This window comes from Saccopteryx bilineata, chromosome 5 (genome assembly GCF_036850765.1).
Source record: "Saccopteryx bilineata isolate mSacBil1 chromosome 5, mSacBil1_pri_phased_curated, whole genome shotgun sequence".
Lineage (NCBI taxonomy): Eukaryota > Metazoa > Chordata > Mammalia > Chiroptera > Emballonuridae > Saccopteryx > Saccopteryx bilineata.
In genome coordinates, this window is record NC_089494.1 from 139,539,673 (window position 1) to 139,559,563 (window position 19,891).

General features: G+C 37.4%; 1 non-coding gene across 1 annotated transcript; it reads left to right on the top strand.

Moving 5' to 3' along the window:
- Nucleotides 1-494: 494 nt before the first annotated feature.
- On the top strand, nt 495-570 carry TRNAT-AGU (transfer RNA threonine (anticodon AGU)). Its single transcript has one exon. It is a non-coding gene; the product is annotated as a tRNA-Thr (tRNA).
- Nucleotides 571-19,891: the final 19,321 nt, after the last annotated feature.

Here is a 19,891-nt window from a genome sequence, read left to right on the forward strand (position 1 = left end):
AGTAAGGCCCAGGAGGGTGGGAGACCATGTAAAGAGAGGACACACAGACAAGAATGGAAGCACCACAGCTAACAGCCAGCACCAAGACTCAGACTTGGGAGTGAGGCTATTTTGAACTTTCCAGCTCAGTCACATTGTCCCAGCTGACACCCAGTGGCACAAAGATGAGTCCCAGCTGACACTCCACTGAATTCTGCCTGAATTTCTGAGCTGCAGGGTCAACAGCAAATAGTGGCTGCTTTAAGCCACTAAGTTTTGTGGTAGTTGTTATATAGCAATAGGTGGCTGAAACAAAATCATTCAATTAAATACTTTAACATAAACTTATATACTGTTTATAGCTAGAGAATAAGAAAATACCAAAAATATAATATAGTGACCATTTGAATAAAAGTAAAAGAGCAAAATAGTCCCTCCTAAAAAGATTATATTTGGGTATTTAAGCAAAACTTGATGAATTTTCTTTCCAAGCAGGCATCAATCACCAATATTCTGCCCTGGCCGGTTGGCTCAGTGGTAGAGCATCGGCCTAGTATGCGGAGGACCCGGGTTCGATTCCCGGCCAGGGCACACAGGAGAAGCGCCCATTTGCTTCTCCACCCCTCCGCTGCGCTTTCCTCTCTGTCTCTCTCTTCCCCTCCCGCAGCCAAGGCTCCATTGGAGCAAAGATGGCCCAGGCGCTGGGGATGGCTCTGTGGCCTCTGCCCCAGGCGCTAGAGTGGCTCTGGTCGCAACATGGCGACGCTCAGGGTGGGCAGAGCATCACCCCCTGGTGGGCAGAGTGTCGCCCCTGGTGGGTGTGCCGGGTGGATCCCGGTCGGGCGCATGCGGGAGTCTGTCTGACTGTCTCTCCCTGTTTCCAGCTTCAGAAAAATAAAAAAAAAACAAAAAACAAAAACAAAACAATATTCTAAGAAAAAAATGTTTAAGCTTTATGATTCTGGCACTTAAGAATTGTTATAGAGCATTACATTCATTTCACAAAGGTATATTTAAAAATCCACAATGTTCTGCTAAAATGACTATTATAATTCACGGCAGTGAAAATTTTGAGTTCATTGTAGACACAGTGATCTCAATGATTCTCAGTGTACACATCTTTATTTAAATAACTCACATTACATTTGACAACTACTGAATCTTTCTCATCTCAAGTCCTGAACAAACAATGTAGGCCCAGTTCTTTATACACAGTTGACATTATGAGAAACAGATACCCTTTGGCAGCTATAAAAATAAGCAAACAAACAAAAAACATAGCTTGAAACAAAAGTGTGCATTTAAAATCATATTCTCCCAATTCTATTCCAGTGTCAATAACTGGCATTCATTATTATTCATAAACACATTAAAATAATTCTCCAAAAAGGAAGGTACTACTAAAGAGCTCACATTCTTCTAAAATAAGTTCTCTCAAAATGTAAGACAATAAAAGTGACAGCACCTATAAGTATAATATGATGAATTCTTTTTAAAGTCACTTAAACACATTATTTTATTTGATCCTCATAACAGTTATATATCAGTTTTATCGGTCGAAAAACAAAAGGCCTGTGTAGATGAGAAAGGTGCTCACTGTAACTATAATAAAGTAACTTTCATTGTAAACCCAAGTTTTTAAAGAGCTAATAAATGTCTAAAGCCTGCTTCATGTATTATTTTTTAATTTTTAAACATTTATTTGTTAATTTTAGAAAGAGGAGAGAGAGAGAGAGAGAGAAACACTGACCTATTGTTCCATCTTTTATGCATTCATTGGTTGATTCTTGTATGTATCTGACAAGGGATTGAATTCACAGCCTTGGTGTATTGGGATAACACTCCAACCAACTGAGCTACCTGGCCAAGGCTTGTGTAATAGTATAAATGGAGATTACAACCTGTAGGCACAATCAGCACTATAAAACAGGGGAGTGGGGACACAACACTGTTCCGTGTCTATTAAAACTTAAATTTCATGGGAATCTTTCAGAAAACTGTCAAATTTTTTAAATCTTTTCTGATAACCAAAACAGTAAAACAGCAGCTCCTTTGTAAAGGGAAACCATTATTTCCTACAATACCTTACCCTGTAAAAACAACTGGAGTAGCTATTGAACAAAAATGGTACAAGAATCTAAAATATCTTAGATAGACTTCCAGTCATAATGGCAGTGTAGGTAAATGCAGTATTCAAACCCTCCCACAACCACATCAAAATTACAACTAAGTTACAGAAAAACCATCATTTAGAACCACTTGAAATCTAGATGAATAAAAGTACTACAAATAGGAATTTAAAGAAGAAGCCACATCCAGACTGGTAGGAGGGGTGGAGACACAGAATGTGCTGGTCACACATCCACATATGGCAGATAAAAATTAGGAGAAAAATATCAGCTATGGAGGTTCTCCCTGAGGAGTGAGGGGTCCCAGCCCCATATGATTCCAGTGCCAGAAAGAGAAGTCCCAAAACTTCTGGCTGTAAAACCCATCAGGAATTGTGGCTGAGTGAGAAGGAAGGCTGCTGGAATCCCAGGCTTTTTTTTTAAAGGTCCATAAATGGACTCCTTTGAGCTCCAGTGCTGGGGAAGCAGCTTGAAAGGAACCAGGGACATTCAGGGAAGAAATGAATCATTTGGTGTCAGGATGAGAGCTGGGGGCGTCTTTCTGCCAGACAAAAGTGCTTGCAGAGGCCATTATTCCTTTTCTGTGACCTCCCCTCCCATACAGAGCCAGCAGGTGGGTGCCATATCTGAGTCTCCATCAACTTGGCTCACACTGTTGACCTCACCTTGGTGATTCCCTGAGACCTCACCACACCCAATTTTCAGGCCAACCCATGCTGTTTCCAGTGGCTTTTCCATACAAATGTCCTGTCTTGGCTCATGCTTTAGACTTTCCTAAAATCTCTGAAACAAGGAGCATCTGCCCTTAGCAGGCCCTATACCTCTTGCTAAATGACCCCAACCCCAGCACTAGCAGCAGCCAGCCATAGTTTGCAGCTTGGCCTCACCTGGGCACCTCTAAGCCCAGCACAAGTAGCAGCCATCTGCAGATTGCTTTGTAGCCCATGCCAGGTGGCCCCTGGCAAAACACAAGCAGTAGCTGAGCTTGGCCTGCACCTCCCAGGAGGCCACAGGGCCAGTGCACCCAGTAAATAGCTTCAGACCATGTAAACAGCTTCACCAACGAACTTCACAAGCGAGATACTCAAGGTGGGGACTCAGCAGGCACTAGAGCCCTGCTGAAGTAAAGCCTGCTCTGTTAGGTCAGCCCCTGCACAGCTGATCCTTCACAGTGGTCACAGCCAGTCTTCGTAATTAATCTTAGACTAGAGGTAAACACCTCCCATTGATGTGCCAACACCAATCAAGCCTCAACTACAAAAGAAAGGTATACACAGCTCGTGGGGCAGGAAGGGAAGAAAGGTACCTAGAGCACCCAGGTTGGGTGACTGAGGAGGCTGTGCCACTGAGCCCTATAGGTCACCTACTACATAAAGCTACTATATCAAGCCCAGTAGACATAGCAGCTCCACTTAATAGGTAGAACCAATACAAGAATACTGCCAAAATGAGGAGACAAACAAGCACCAAATGAAAAAACAACAAAACTCCAGAAAAAGAACTTTACAAAATGGATACAATCTATCATATATAGAGTTCAAAACACTGGTTATAAAGATCCTTAATGATTTCACTGAGAACATCAACAAAGAGATAGGAAACATAAAAATGGAACTAGAAAATATAAAAAAGAACCAGTCAGAAATGAAATGAAAAATATATTATAGGGAATCAACAATGGAGTAGATGAGGCAAAATATCAAGTCAAATTTGAAAGATAAGAAAGCAGAAAAGAGCCAGACCAGAAATTTTAAAAATCCAAAAAAAAATGAACATATTGTAAGGAGCCTCTGGGAGAACTTCAAACATACCAACATTCACCTCATGAGTGTGCCAGAAGGAGAAGAGCGAGAGCAAGATATTGAAAACTTATTTGAAAATATGACAGAAAACTAATCCACTGAAGAAAATAGACATACAAGTTCAGGAAAGGCTGCAAGTCCCAAATAAGATGAATCCAAAGAGGTCCACACTGAAACACATCATAATTAAAATAGCAAATGTTCAAGACAGAAAGTCTTAAAAGCAGCAAGGAAAAAAATGATTAGTTACCTACAAAGAAGCTCCCATAAGACTGTCAACTGTTTTCTCAACAGAAACTTTCCAGGCCAGAAGGGAATGACAAGAAATATTCAAGGTAATAAAAAGCAAAGACCTACAACCAAGATTACTTTACCCAGCAAAACAATCATTTAGAATCAAAGAGCATACATATAAAGAGATTCCCAAACAAGAAAATGCTAGAAGAGTCTATCACCACCAATCCAATATTATAAGAAAATTTAAAGGGTCTTCTTTAAGAAGAAGGGGAAAAAGATTTAAAAAATATGAACAAAATGGCAATAAATATATACCTATCAACAATTGAATCTAAACAACAAAATAAACAAACAAATAGAACAGATACAGACTCAGATACAGAGAACATTTTGACGGTTGCCAGATGGGAGGTGGATGGAGGACGGGTGAAAAAAGCGAAGGGATTAAGAAGTACAAATTGGTTGTTACAGAACAGTCATGAGGATGTAAACTACAGTATAGGGAATATATTCGATAATATTCTAATAACTATGTATGGTGTCAGATGGGTATGAGATTTATCACGATGATCACTTAGTAAGAAATATAAATGTCTAATCCCTGGGGTATACACCTGAAACTAATATAACATTGTATGTCAACTTTAATTAAAAAATAAATAATTTTAAAAGTTAAATACCATAAATCACATTAAAAAATAAAAAGAATATTCTTTAATATTTTGTACCTTATAAAGTGACTAAGTTAAAATGTTCCATCACATAAAAAAGACTACCCCAAATGCTTAAAATTTAATCATTTATTGTGGGATCCATTTTATTGCCAATTTTCAGAATGAAGTATACCAAAAATCAATTAATTTATAATTTATCCTTTAGACATTAATACTAATGTCTTGGCAGGCATCCAAGAATTTAAACTTCTAAGAAAATTTATAATTCAGTTTTGAAAATGATAAATATTTGTAAAAAAAAGTCAGGATTTCAGCCAGTTAACTATAGAAGGGTTATAAAGAGTACATAATTGGTAAAGTTAAAGTGAATAGGAAAAGTTTTTATTCAGGGAACAATTATACAGAATAAATTCTGATTGAAACTTGATAATGTTGACAAATAGAAGGGAGTATTGAGGAAGTTATTTTTCATAGAACATGATAAGGAAAGGAAGGAGGAAAGAAGAGCAAGTCAGGAAATTAGGGAAGTAATAGAAATGCATTTGTTTAGAGGTAAAAGTTCTCCAAAATCCGAGATGCCTTAATTAGTAATTGAGTCATTTTACTTTCTCTTTTTTTGGAGAGGATTTTGAGACTATTTAAGATGTGATGGAAAATTAAAGTGAAAATTACATGTTCAAAGAATTAGGCATACAAAACAATCACCATTTCCTTTCCATTTTATTTCTCACCAAATTTGTACATCCTTCTATATTCTTGATCTTTGTGAATGGTAAAACCATCCCATCTAGCTTCTAAACCAGAATCTCCCTCTCCACACCCTTCTCATCTAATCTGTCATGAAATCTTATAAAGCAACTTTCTAAATATTTCTTGAAACTATTCACAATTCTGGTTCCACCCCTTTAGTTCATGTTGTGGCCTCCTAAATGTCTTGAGGGAATGAGTCTAATACCTCCACTGCCACCCAGTTGCCACCATGATCTTTCCAAGAGAAACTGTTGATTATGGTATTGTATTTAAAATTCCTCAATGGCACCTCATAGCTTTCAGAAAAGTTTGAAATCATGGATCCTACTTGATTTTCTAGCTTCACCCTGACAACGCCATACATACACATTTTGTTCCAGGCAAACTGAGCAATACATACCACACTCCAAGCCATTTTATTCCCTCTGCCAACCAACTTATGTATACAACTGTTCTTTGACTTTTAAACTTTGGTTCACATGTAATCATGTCCTCTAGAATGCCTTCTTTAATCCCTCAGCCTGATTTCTATGCTTCTTTTCTTGGCTCCCATCCTATAGCTTCAGGTCTAAAACACAATCATGACCTGAAGTGGATTTAGGGAAGAGCCAGACAGACAACTACCCAGGACACTAGTTTTTTTGTTTGTTTGTTTGTTTTTGTATTTTTTCTGAAGCTGGAAATGGGGAGAGACAGTCAGACAGACTCTCGCATGCACCCAATGGGGATCCACCCGGCACTCCCACCAGGGAGCAACGCTCTGCCCACCAGGGGGCGATGCTCTGCCCCTCCGGGGCGTCACTCTGCCGCGACCAGAGCCACTCTAGCGCCTGGGGCAGAGGCCAAGGAACCATCCCCAGCGCCGGGGCTATCTTTGCTCCAATGGAGCCTCGCTGCAGGAGGGGAAGAGAGAGACAGAGAGGAAGGAGAGGGGGAGGGGTGGAGAGGCAGTTGGGCGCCTCTCCTGTGTGCCCTGGCCGGGAATCAAACCCGGGACTTCTGCACGCCAGGCCGACGCTCTACCACTGAGCCAACCGGCCAGGGCCAGGACACTAGTTTTTAAGAAGACATATCATTAGAAACATTGCAGAGAGAAAAAAATGTGTTTATCAATATTATATATGATTAGAAGGACTACTTTGACAAGCTTCTAGCAATCAGGTGAGAAGACCCAAGAATATACTTGAATAGCAATAAATGATTTCTAAACCACCTTTCAAAGAGGGTGAGTTTGGTTAGCTCCTGGGTTTTTGTTTTGTTAATTAGGGCAGTGGTCCCCAACCCCCGGGCTGTGGACCAGTACCAGTCCGTCGGCCATTTGGTACTGGTCCGCAGAGAAAGAATAAATAACTTACATTACTTCCATTTTATTTATATTTAAGTCTGAACGATGTTTTATTTTTTAAAAATGACCGTCTAAGACTCACTCTTGACCCTTGTCTTGGTCATGTGATACATTTATCCGTCCCACCCTAAAGACCGGTCCATGAAAATATTTTCTGACATTAAACCAGTCCGTGGCCCAAAAAAGGTTGGGGACCACTGAGTTAGGGTATGCAAGTTTGGAGTCAGAGCTGAGCTGCTTTGGACAACATACGACCAGGTATCTTTTACCAACAGAGGTCCTTCCATACCCTTCCCTGTGCTGTGCTGGTAAGGTGGTCTTTGCAAAACTGATCTCTTGCTCTCCGCAAAAAAAAATAAAAAAAGAACAAATACTTAAAGAACATCAGTTTGAAGGGGAATCAAATATCTAATTATCTTTGTCTGTCAAAGGCACACCATGTTTCTCTTTGGTCCTGATTATTATACCTATTGCAAGATTTTGTAGGAAGTCAAATTATGCATCTAAATTTTCCATAAGCTCCCAAAGAACTGAAACTATGATCTTTTTCTTCTGTAACAAATCTGAAAAAGGGACACTTTTATCCAAACTGTGATTTTGAAGCAATACAAACTGACACCCAAAGTTCAAGATATAGCAATGTCTATTAGCACTGTCCACACAAGAACAACTTAAATCAAACAGATAAGAATATTTTGTTCACTAAAGAGGCATTTGTTATTGTGGAATAAGTACAGATAATTGTGAGTGAAACATCCTTTAACCCTTTGAGTAGTACAAATGTTCGTGTATGTCCTCGTGCCTCCTGGCCATCCAGAGTATGATGGTGTATGGAAGTCTTTAAACTTTGAGTTGGAGGTACACAAGAATTTCATGAGATAACAAAAATTTTTATTTTAAAAATGTGTAAGGCAACATTAAAAAAAGACAAATGTATGTTCTTGTTTCTATAAATTGGTTATCAAACAAACATGATTTTAAGTTAATAAAACTGGAACTGAAAAACAAAACAAAACAAAAAAACAAAAAAAACCTGGAACTGGAACTAATTTCATTTTTTGAAAAAAAACTCACTCCTGGGGGTCAGCGAGCATAGAAAAAACTCACTACTCAAAGGGTTAAAACTATCCTTCTCTCTTTGGTTTGACTTCATGTTTATCAAGTATACTACTGATTGGTTATTTCTTAGATATCTTTATATAAGGAATAAAGAGCTCTAGATGGAAAAGACCAAATCTGTAGACACTGAAAAAATATATCAACCATTGTAAGTCAATAACTTTATATTATAGTTTATATATTACTATTTTATAAGTGTGATTAGTAGGAGATAGGATCTCTAAAGCTGATCAAATTTGTGTACATGAACAAAATTTAATATCTGGACCTCTCACTCTGCTGACTACATCAAGACACTACCATTCTTTCTGAGGTCTTGGAAAAACAGTATCTATGCTGTCATTTTCAAAATTATAAAACTCTTACACTTATTTTTTTCCTTTTGACAAGAATGACTGCATATTTCAAAGGATGTTGTAGCTTTGATTTTCTCTCTAAAATTTCATTTCACTTTGGTACTACTTTTGGTCAGTAGAAATTTTATAGTCTCGACCTGATTTAAACTAATATTTTCCTGCTTTCTGCTGCCAGTAAAATATTGTTATGCTCAACTTTTCTCAAGAGAAAGATGTTCTGTATTTCTTCATAGTAAGCTACAACACTGAAGGGGAAAGGGGGCACCTTTGACCTGATGACTATTTTTCCATAAAATATACAAAATACTGTGAAAAAATGCTATGATCTTTTAGGATTAAGTTACATTACTTTAACAGAGAAGAACCCTACACAGATGTGGCATTTACAAGAAATGATGTATTTTCTGAAAATGACCCGTGTAGATTTGGCAGTTGTTATATTACATCAACCAATTATACTTAAAGCCTCAAGCAGATTGGAAAGATTAAAAAAAAGGTACCATCAGAGCAAATAAAATTATTTTCCGAAAACTTCTGCTACTCAACTTGAGCCTTATAAAATTCAAGACAAATATAAACAATCTTAAATTTTGTTAAGCTGGGATATTGAATCATGACACTAAACCTATGGGGTAAGTGTGTTTTAGAATTCAAAATCTTCAGATTTTAGAAAGGTAGTATCATGTATTGTCATACATTCAGTACAGTAATAGTAAATAGCTCTCTAAAGAAATTATGTGTATACATAAGTTTATTATGACTTTTGCTAACTAAACAATGTATAACAAAATTATAAATAACAAAAATACAATTCTCTTTTCTGTAATTCTTTATAACCAATTTTCACAGAATGCATTAATTTTGGCCTCTAACATTCATAGGCAACCAATGGTTGACTGATGAGGAATGTAATTTAGTTCTGAATATTTGTTGATATTTTCCTTCATTTTAAAATTTTTTTGGGGGGTGATTATATTGGGGGGTGCTTTTCCTACCTTTATTAATTCTTAATTTTTTTTCATATGTATGATATATACATTCATATATATATATATATACACACACGTATTAATTGCATTTCAGGTCGTGTGTGTGTGTGTGTGTGTGTGTGTGTGTGTGTGTGTGTGTGTGTGTGTGACAGAGAGAGGGACAGATAGGGACAGAGAGACCGGAAGAAAAAGAGATGAAAAGTATCAATTCTTCGTTGTGGCTCCTTAGTTGTTCATTGATGGCTTTCTCAAATGTGCCTTGACTGGGGGGCTACAGCAGAGCCAGTGATTTCTTGTTTGAGCCAGTGACCTTGGGCTCAAGCCAGTGACCAAGGGGTCATGTCTATGATCCCACACTCAAGCCAGCGACCCTGAGCTCAAGCTGGTGAGCCTGTGCTCAAGCCAGATGAGCCTGTGCTCAAGCCAGGGACCTCAGGGTTTTGAACCTGGGTCCTCTGCATCCCAGTTTGATGCTCTACCCACTGCACTACAGTCTGGTCAGGCTATATTTCAGGTCTTACATTTCTAAGTTTCACTGTAGATGCATATATACAAATTTTTTGCTGTACTCTCATTATTGGTTAGTTTTTAAATGACTCTCAAATAGGTTGGATTAAATTGTTTTTTGATTTTTAGAAAAAATGGTGTAAAGGCACTACTCTTGGACCCATTAAACTTCTCCAAATTTCCCAAAATTTATTTACGTGTTCCAAAATTTTTGAAGTGTGTCCAGCAAAATATTTACAAGTTTTATTTCAATTGACAAATAAGTCTAGAAAGAAATGGTTAAGCAAAGTTGAACAAATTTCCTTAAAGCAGAATTAATATGCTAAATGATTGTAAATCTATAAAAAGGAGACATATAATGTGACATTTCCTAAAAATAACACATTTTTTTACTTTTTTGCTAAAATACTTAGGTCTCATAGAATAATTTATTTCTTAGTTATTTACAGAACAATTTAGATATTAACTACTCTATATATAATACTTGGTGTCAACATCACAAATTCTACCAGTAATTATCATTTAGTACTGTACTGTATTAGGCAGGATTGTTAATTATAAATAATAGACATTTAAGTTTAAATTTATTAAAAGTTGATCAAAGAATTTTTTGGAAAGCTAGAGAATCAACTGTATAGGCTAGTACCAGAAACAACACCCAGGTCATATCAGTGGATTAATTTTAGGGACCACTAAAATGACAGTTGTCATTAAAAAAAATCACAAACTGACAAAACAGTAGGTCACAAGACCCACAACAGCAACACAATTTGGAAGCCAGAAAGCAAGAGAATGACTGCTAGAGAGACAAGATGGTGATGGAGTAGGCAGATGCACCAATTTCCACCTCTCAGAACCAAAGTGGATTACAAATTAATTTTAAGAACCATCATCAGGAAAAACCAACTTTGGACTAAAGTAGAGGACTCTTCAACCAAGGAACACTGAAGAAGCCACGCTGAGACTGGTAGGAAAAGTGGAAACGCATAGAGGGCTGCCCAGCTCCCCAGATTGAACAGCAGCCGGGAGAGGATCGCGTGGTGGGAAGTGAGTTTAGCAGAGAGGGGAGGGTCCTGAGTCCCAGAAACAAAGCCCCAGCCTGCAGCCCCAGAGCCTAGAAGAGGCATATGGACAGTATTTATCTGGAAACAAGACAGGATACTGTTTGTGAGAAAGAGACAGTTTTCTCAGACCCAGGATTCTTCTTAAAGGGACCGTGCAGAGCACCTCTCTCACAACCACACCCCTGGGGCTGTAGGGAATGGGGAGAGAGGAGAGGACCAGAGTAGCAGGAAGACAGTGTAATCTAGGAGGCACAGGGAGAAACATTTTGAGAGACAGCCACCCTAACTTCTGGGACAAGTCACTCCCCAAATCTGAAGTGAATATTTCCCCTGGAAACAGCAATACCAGCAAAGGGAAGCAGGACACCAAACAAGCTCTCCCCCAGCACTCAGAGCAGTCGCTTAGAAGGAGGGAGATTTCGGGGCTATAGTAGTGAGTCTTAGGGTCTGAGCTGCAGTGCCCCCACCCACACGGCTGAGGGCTCGCCCGAGAAAGGGCGATAGAGGACGCGGAGGTGCGGTTCTGTCAGCAAGGGCGGAAGCCGGCTGGCCACCACTGAGGCCCAGGTGTGAGCTCAGTCTTGCCCGGCTGGGGAGAGGGGGCATGCAAAAGTGGTCAAGCCCAGCTCCGGGCCACCTGCAATACAGCCTGCGAGAGGAAGGGCAAGAACCCCGGAAAGGGTGGAGACCTGCCCTTGAGCAAGGGTGCAAAAGCACAACCTTGCCCCGCCCGGCAGAACAGAGGCTTGTGGCCTAACTTGGGAGCTGGCTCCTCCCGCAGGGTTGAAGTCAAAAGCCCAGAACAGGCGGAGTCCCACTACTGAGCATGGGTATGCAGTCCAGCCTGGCCTGTGGAGCCAAAGCTTGCAGCCATCCCACAAGTGGGCTCCTTCAGCAAGAGTGGGGCGAAAGCCTGGAATCAGGAGGAGACCTGCAGCTGAGCAAAGGTGCTCATCCATACCCTCAGGGCCGAGCACAATGCCAACCGCAGGGGCAAGGTGAAGGCCAAGGCCACCAGGGCTTATACACCCGAGCACATGATCAAAGCCACTCCCATGAAGGAGAGGAGAAAACCACAGCAACAGCCCCAGGGGGGCAAGCACCAGCAACGCCCATACCTGAATGCACTGGCAGCAGCAGCAGAGGGAGTGGCGAGCCTGCAGACAGACCACACCTAGGGAACACAGAGGCCACACCCAGTGGACCCCAGTGGCCAAAACCTTCTTTTACACATACAGAATGAGATGGCAGAGAAATGCAACACAAATGAATCAAGAGAAATCCCCAGAAAATGATCTGAATGAGTCAGATATAACCAAATTACCAGATGCAGAGTTTAAAATAACAATTGTTAGGATGCTCAAAGATATTAGAACAACAATAGATGGTCATTACAAACACCTAAACAAAGAGATAGCAAATATAAAAAGGACATTGAAATAATAAAAAAGAATCAGTCAGAAATGACAAATACAATATCAGAAATCAAGAACACAATGGAAGGAATTAAAAGCAGGATGGATGAAGCTGAGAATCGAATTAGTGAGTTAGAGGACAAGATAAATGAAGGCACGGAAGCAGGGCAGAAGAAAAGAAAAGAAACCTAAAAAGTCTAAGGAAACTTTGAGAGCTCTGTGACAACATGAAGAGAAATAACATCGCATCATACGGGTTCCTGAAGAAGAAAAGAAAAAACAAGGGATAGAGTCTTTGTTCAATCATATTATAGCTGAAAACTTCCCTCAATTAAGGCAGGAAAACATCTCACAAGTTCAAGAACAGAGAACTCCATTAAAGAGAAACCCAAAGAAATCTACACCAAGACACATCATAATTAAAATACCAAAGCTAAGTGATAAAGAAAAATTAAAAGCTGCTAGACAAAAAAAGGCTATCACCTACAAAGGAGCTCCCATAAGGATGACTTCCGACTTCTCAACAGAAACACTTGAGGCCAGAAGGGAATGGCAAGAAATATTCAAAGTAATACAGAACAAGAGCCTACAACCAAGACTACTTTATCCAGCAAGGCTATTGTTTAAAACTGAAGGAGAAATAAAAATCTTTCCAGACCAAAAAAAAAAAAAAACCTCAAAGAATTCACTATAACCAAACCAAGGCTGCAAGAAATGCTAAGGGGCCTGTTGTAAACAGATCAAAAGAGAAAAAGAATAAAGCAAAAGAAAAATACAGTTTTAAAGAATAAAATGGCAATAAACAATTACATATCAATAATAACCTTAAATGTAAATGGATTAAATGATCCAATGGAAGGAAATAATAAAGATCAGAGCAGAAATAGATGACATAGAGGCTAAAGAAACAATATAGAGGATCAATGAAACCAGGAGCTGGTTATTTGAAAAGGTAAACAAGGTTGATGAACCTTTAACCAGACTCACCAAGAAAAAAAGAGAGAGGACTCAAATAAATAAAATTAGAAATAAGAATGGAGAAATAACAACTGACACAACAGAAATACAAAATATTGTAAGAAAACACTATGAAGAACTGTACACCAAAAAACCAGACAACCTAGATGAAAAGGGCAAATTCCTTGAAACATATAACCTTCCAAAAATTAATCTGAAAGAATCAGAAAATCTAAACAGACCGATTACAACAAATGAGATTAAAACAGTTATCAAAAACTCCCAAAAAAGAAAAATCCTGGGCCTGATGGCTTCTCAAGTAAATTCTACCAAATAATCAAAGAAGAAATAACTTCTATCCTTCTCAAGCTATTAATATTTCAAAAAATTCAAGAAGAAGGAAGACTTCCAAGCTTCTTTTATGAAGCGAATATAATTCTGAATCCAAAACCAGGCAAAGACAACACAAAGAAAGAAAATTATAGGCCAATATCCCTGATGAATTTAGATGCTAAAATCCTCAACAAAGTATTAGCCAACCGGATCCAGCAATATATGAAAAAAATCATACACCATGATCAAGTGGGATTTATTCTTGGGAGGCAAGGCTGGTATAATATTCACAAATCAATCAATGTGATTCTTCACATAAACAAAAGGAAGGACAAAAACCACATGATAATTTCAATAGATGCAAAAAAAGCATTTGATAAAATGCAGCACCCATTCATGATCAAAACTCTCAGCAAAGTGGGAATACAGGGAACATACCTCAACATGATAAAAGCCATCTATGACAAACCCACAGCCAACATCATACTCAATGAGCAAAAATTAAAAACAATCCCCTTATGATCAGGAACAAGGCAGGGGTGCCTCCTTTCACCACTCTTATTCAACATAGTTCTGGAAATCCTAGCCATAGCAATCAGACAAGAAAAAGAAATAAAAGGCATCCAAATTGGAAAAGAAGAAGTAAAACTATCATTATTTGCAGATGATATGATATTGTATATAGAAAATCCTAAAGTTGCAGTCAAAAAACTACCAGACCTGATAAATGAATTCAGCAAGGTGGCAGGATATAAAATCAATACTCAAAAATCAGAGGCATTTTTATACACTAACAATGAACTGTCAGAAAGAGAAATTAAGGAATCAATCCCCTTTACCATTGCAACCAAAAAAATTAAAGTACCTAGGAATAAATTTAACCAAAGAGATTAAAGACTTGTACTCAAAAAATTATAAAACATTGATAAAAGAAATCAGAGAAGATACAAAGAAGTAGAGGCATATAGCGTGCTCATGGTTAGGAAAAATAAACATCATTAAAATGTCTATATTACCCAAAGCAATTTATAAATTCAATGCAATACCGATTAAAATACCAATGTCTTACTTCAAAGATATAGAAGACATATTCCAAAAATTTATATGGAACCAAAATAGAACACGAATTGCGTCAGCAATCTTGAAAAAGAAAAATAAAGTGGGAGATATCACACTTCCAGATATCAAGTTATACTACAAGGCCATTATACTCAAAACAGCCTGGTACAGGCATATAGATCAATGGAACAGAACTGAGAACCCAGAAATAAACCCACACTTTTATGGACAACTGATATTTGAGAAAGGAGGTAAGAGCATACATTGGAGTAAAGACAGCCTCTTCAACAAATGGTGTGGGAAAATTGAACAGCTACCTGCAAAAAAATGAAACTAGACCACCAACTTACACCATTCACAAAAATCAACTCAAAATGAATAAAAGACTTAAATGTAAGCCGTAAAACCATAAGCATCTTAGAAGAAAACATAGGCAGTAAGCTCTCTGACATCTTTCACAGAAATATATTTGCCAATTTATCTCCACAGGCAAGTGAAATAAAAGACAGGATAAACAAATGGGACTATATCAAACTAAAAAGCTTCTGCACAGCTAAAGACAATAAGAACAGAATAAAAAGACAAACTACACAATGGGAGAATATATTTGACAATGCATCTGATAAGGGGTTAATAACCAAAATTTATAACGAACTTGTAAAACTCAATACCAGGAAGACAAATAATCCAATCCAAAAATGGGCAAAAGAAATGAATAGACACTTCTCCAAAGAGGACATACAGATGGCCAATAGGCATATGAAAAAATGCTCAACATCACTAATCATTAGAGAAATGCAAATTAAAACCACAATGAGATATCATCTCACACCAGTCAGAATGGCGCTCATCAACAAAACAACACAGAATAAGTGCTGGCGAGGATGTGGAGAAATGGGAATCCTCCTACACTGCTGGTGGGAATGCAGACTGGTGCAGCCACTGTGGAAAACAGTATGGAGATTCCTCAAAAAATTAAAAATCAAACTGCCTATTGACCCAGCTATACCACTTTTAGGAATATACCCCAAGAACACCATAGTACTGTTTGAAAAGAAGAAATGCATCCCCATGTTTATGGCAGCATTGTTCACAATAGAAAGATCTGGAAACAGCCCAAGTGTCCATCAGTGGACGAGTGGATTAAAAAGCTTTGGTACATATATACTATGAAATACTACTCAGCCATAAGAAATTATGACATCGGATCCTTTACAACAACATGGATGGACTTTGATAACATTATACTGAGCAAAATAAGTAAATCAGAAAAAACTAAGAACTATATGATTCCATACATAGGTGGGAAATAAAAATGAGACTCAGAGACATGGACAAGAGTGTAGGGGTTATGGGGTGGGGAGGAGAGGGAGAGGGTTGGGGGAGGGGAAGGCACAAAGAAAACCAGTTAGAAGGTGATGGAAGACAATTGGACTTGGGGTGATGGGAATGCAGCACAATCAAATGTCAAAATAACCTAGAGATGTTTTCTCTGAACATATGTACCCTGATTTATCGATGTCACCCCATTAAAATTAATTTTAAAAAAAGAGAATGACTGCTTACTACTTTAACAGATTAGGGAATGTTAAATATTTCTAATATGAGAATTCTCAAAACAGGCTGACTAGCAAATAAGGATCCCCAAACAGTTCAAGACTTAGAAGCATCATTTATCTCTGAAATTGGGAGTAGGTTTGGAGTGGAGGAATGCGTAGTTAAAACAAGATAATTCATTGAAAATCTGGGTAAAAAGCAATTCGATCCTAAAAACTGTCCCCCACACCATGTAGCAGGGTGATTGCTGATTAAGACTGTAGATTTATTCTAGGAAGACACTTAAAATGTTGGCATACCAGGTATTGGTGAGGTCAGAAATACAATACTAAAAATAGGGAGAATTTCCATAATGTAAAATCTACATTTTGAACAACCCATTGCCTCTCTTTTTTTACTTCCCTCTAGGATTATATTTCCCTCTAAGATTCCTTTCCAGGAAAACTAACCAGGCCAAAAGAAAATCCCTATAGATAGAGTTGAGAATATCCACTAAAATGACCCAGTCAGATTATTTTAGAGTGAGTTACAATAATTGTCAAGTTTTATCAAGGAGATAGTTTCTAATCAGCTTCTTACTGCTTGAAAATTAAACTTGAATGAGAGAGAAGGATCCCCAAACACTTAAGAAATGTATCAGTAGAAAGGACAGAAACCAAAACAATAATAAAGTGTACTTCAGGAGAAACAAAAACAGATTTCAAAAAAATTTTTAACTGTAATTAAATTTCTTAAAAATATAAAAGATGCTTACATCCTTGAAGCTATTAAATTTATATTAAATTATAGAAAGCTATTAAACTTTTCCAGAGGACAAAAAAGTGATGTTAAATTTTAACAATATGATAATGTATCAACATGATAATCTAAACTTTTGATAAGAGTTAAAAGAGAAATAAAACCAGAAAGTGGAATCCTCCTAAAAGTGTGTGAATGACTTCAAACAATAGAAAAATAATGGGAAATGAAAAAGATGGTATTAGAGAATTAGAGGATGTATGTTATTTTTCCATAACAAATCATCTTCAAACTTACTGAATTAAAATTATTTTTCATAAATTGGTTGGTTGTCAGGGCTCCGCAAAGCAGGTCATCTCCTCTTCTGCTTAGGGCTGTCCCATAGCTATATTTTGACTGAAAACTGCCTTGGGCTCTATAGCCTAAGATGCCCTCTCACTCTCTAAACCTCCACATCACCTTTCACTATTGAGTAATCTACTCCAAGATTCTTTACAGAACAAAAAGGGAGTAGAAGTGTCCAGTTCCCTTATGGTCTGGGACTAGATGTCTCAGATATCATTTCTGCCACTTTTCACTGGTAAAGCAGATCTTAATACCAATACAGATTCCATGAGAAAGATAATTAAACTTCACCTGATAATGTGAGGATAAGCATGTAGATAAAGGGTTGGGAGGGTTTGTTGGCCACTGTCTTTATGGTCCATCTTCCATGCCACATAAAATAACTTCAGTATTTCCAACATCTCCAAAATAGGAGTTTCAGGAAAAAAGAACAGAAGTGATAAGAAAATTAGAAAATAAATATACTTTTAAGTTATCAGAACTGAAGGACATAAATTTCTAGATTGAAAAGGCCTACGAAAGTGTTCCAACAGTTAAACACACAGAAAATACTAGTAAACAATGTCATAAAATGTTAGGTGATAAAGAGACTATACTAAGTTTCTTTAAAAAGAGGCTACATTTCAAAAATTAAGAATCAGAATTAACAGTAGACTTATCAAAAATAAAAATAGAACATTGCCTGACCAGTGGTGACTGAGTAGATAGTGTCAAGATGGGATGCTGAGGTCTGAGGTTTGAAATCTTGAGGTTGCCAGCTTGAGAGCAGGCTCACCAGCTTGAGCGTGGGGTCACTGGCTTGAGTGTAGAATCATAGACATGATCCCATGCTTGCTGGCTTGAACCCAAAGGTCACTGGCTTGGAGCCCAAGGTCATTGGTTTGAGCAAGGGGTCATTTGCTTAGCTGGACGCCCCTGGTCAAGGCACATATGAAAAGCAATCAATGAACAACTAAAGTGCCACTACTACAAGTTGATTTTTCTCATCACTCTCCCTTATTCCTCTCTAAAACAACAGCAACAAAAACATAGAAAATGGTGAAATAATAGCTTCAAATTTGAGGGGGAAAATGACTTCTCACCTAGACTTCTAGTTTGAAGACAAATAATTATTAGACAAGCAATTTCTCAAATAATTAAAATCCCATGCATACTATTTCAGGGAACTACTGGAGAAGAGTCTACCAAAATTAGTAAATAAACTAAGAAAGGGGAAGGGATTGAATCCAAATCAGGAGAAAGATGAAAGGACAATGTGATTAGAAAGGAGATGATCAATGGTTATGCAGTAGTTCTAGAGATCAACCAGTTTACACTGCAATAAGCAAACAGATGGCTCCAAAATGGTTATCTTCAAGAAGCTAAATGAAAAGCATAAATACAATTACAAATAAAGAAAACAAAAACTAAAACATATATGTAACTCAGCTGTGGATAATATTTATGGTTATGATATTGCAAACACTAATATTGATGTATTCAAAATGATAACATATCCATATTGAGAGGACAGAAGGTGTGGAAATGAATGAGTAGTGAGACAGGACAGTGGAGGTAGGAGAAATAAATGTCTTTCATACAAGAATGTAAATAGATAATATCTAAAGCAAAATTCAGATTAGCAGTTAAGAATGCTATCAAGAAATAAGAAGGAAACATGCCAGAGCAAACAGCTGATTTGAAAGTAGTTATCTCGGGGAAGTGGGAATGAGGAATACACACAAGGGACCACTGATTTGCTTTAGCTTTTTAAAAACAGTTTGACTTTTAAAACTAGGTATATGTATAACTGTGTTTTTTTAAAAAAAATTTTTAAAATAAAAGTTTCCATTGGTGAGAATAAAAAATGATGCAGCTAAGAAAAATAGTATAAGAGTTCTTCAAAAAGTTATGACAGAATTATAAGATCCAGCAACTCCACTTCTGGGTATATAGTCAAGAGAATTGAGTAGGGTCTTAAGGAGATATTTGTACCTCCATGTTCATAGCAACGTTGTCTACAACAGCCAATGTGTACAGACAACCCAAATTAATATCAATGGGTGAATGGATAAACAAAATGTAGTACAATATGATGGGACACTTGAGGACAATGTATTAGTGAGATGAATACTGTATAATTCTATTAATATAAGGCATCAAAAGTAGTCAAACTCATAGGAACAGTAATAAAACATTTGTTTAAAAGAACCTACAAAGATGCTATTAAATTTATTATATATCAACTAATTTTATAACTCACCAAATATGAGAATTTATCTGAAACAATTCATTGTGAATTAATTTAATTAAATTCCCTTAATATTTATAAATGAAATTTAACCTGCCAATAGCAATTTTGTATTTTATAGGCCACTAAGAATCTCAATGAAGTCTATGATGATAGCTGAAAAAGTAGTGCTACATCTGTAATTTCAGTGCAGTGACATAGCAAGACAATTTTTATTACCAGTTAAGAAAGTCACAAAACCTCAGAGTTTTAAAACAAAGATAGCTAAGTTTACCAATGCTCCATTCTATAAGAAACAAATTTAAA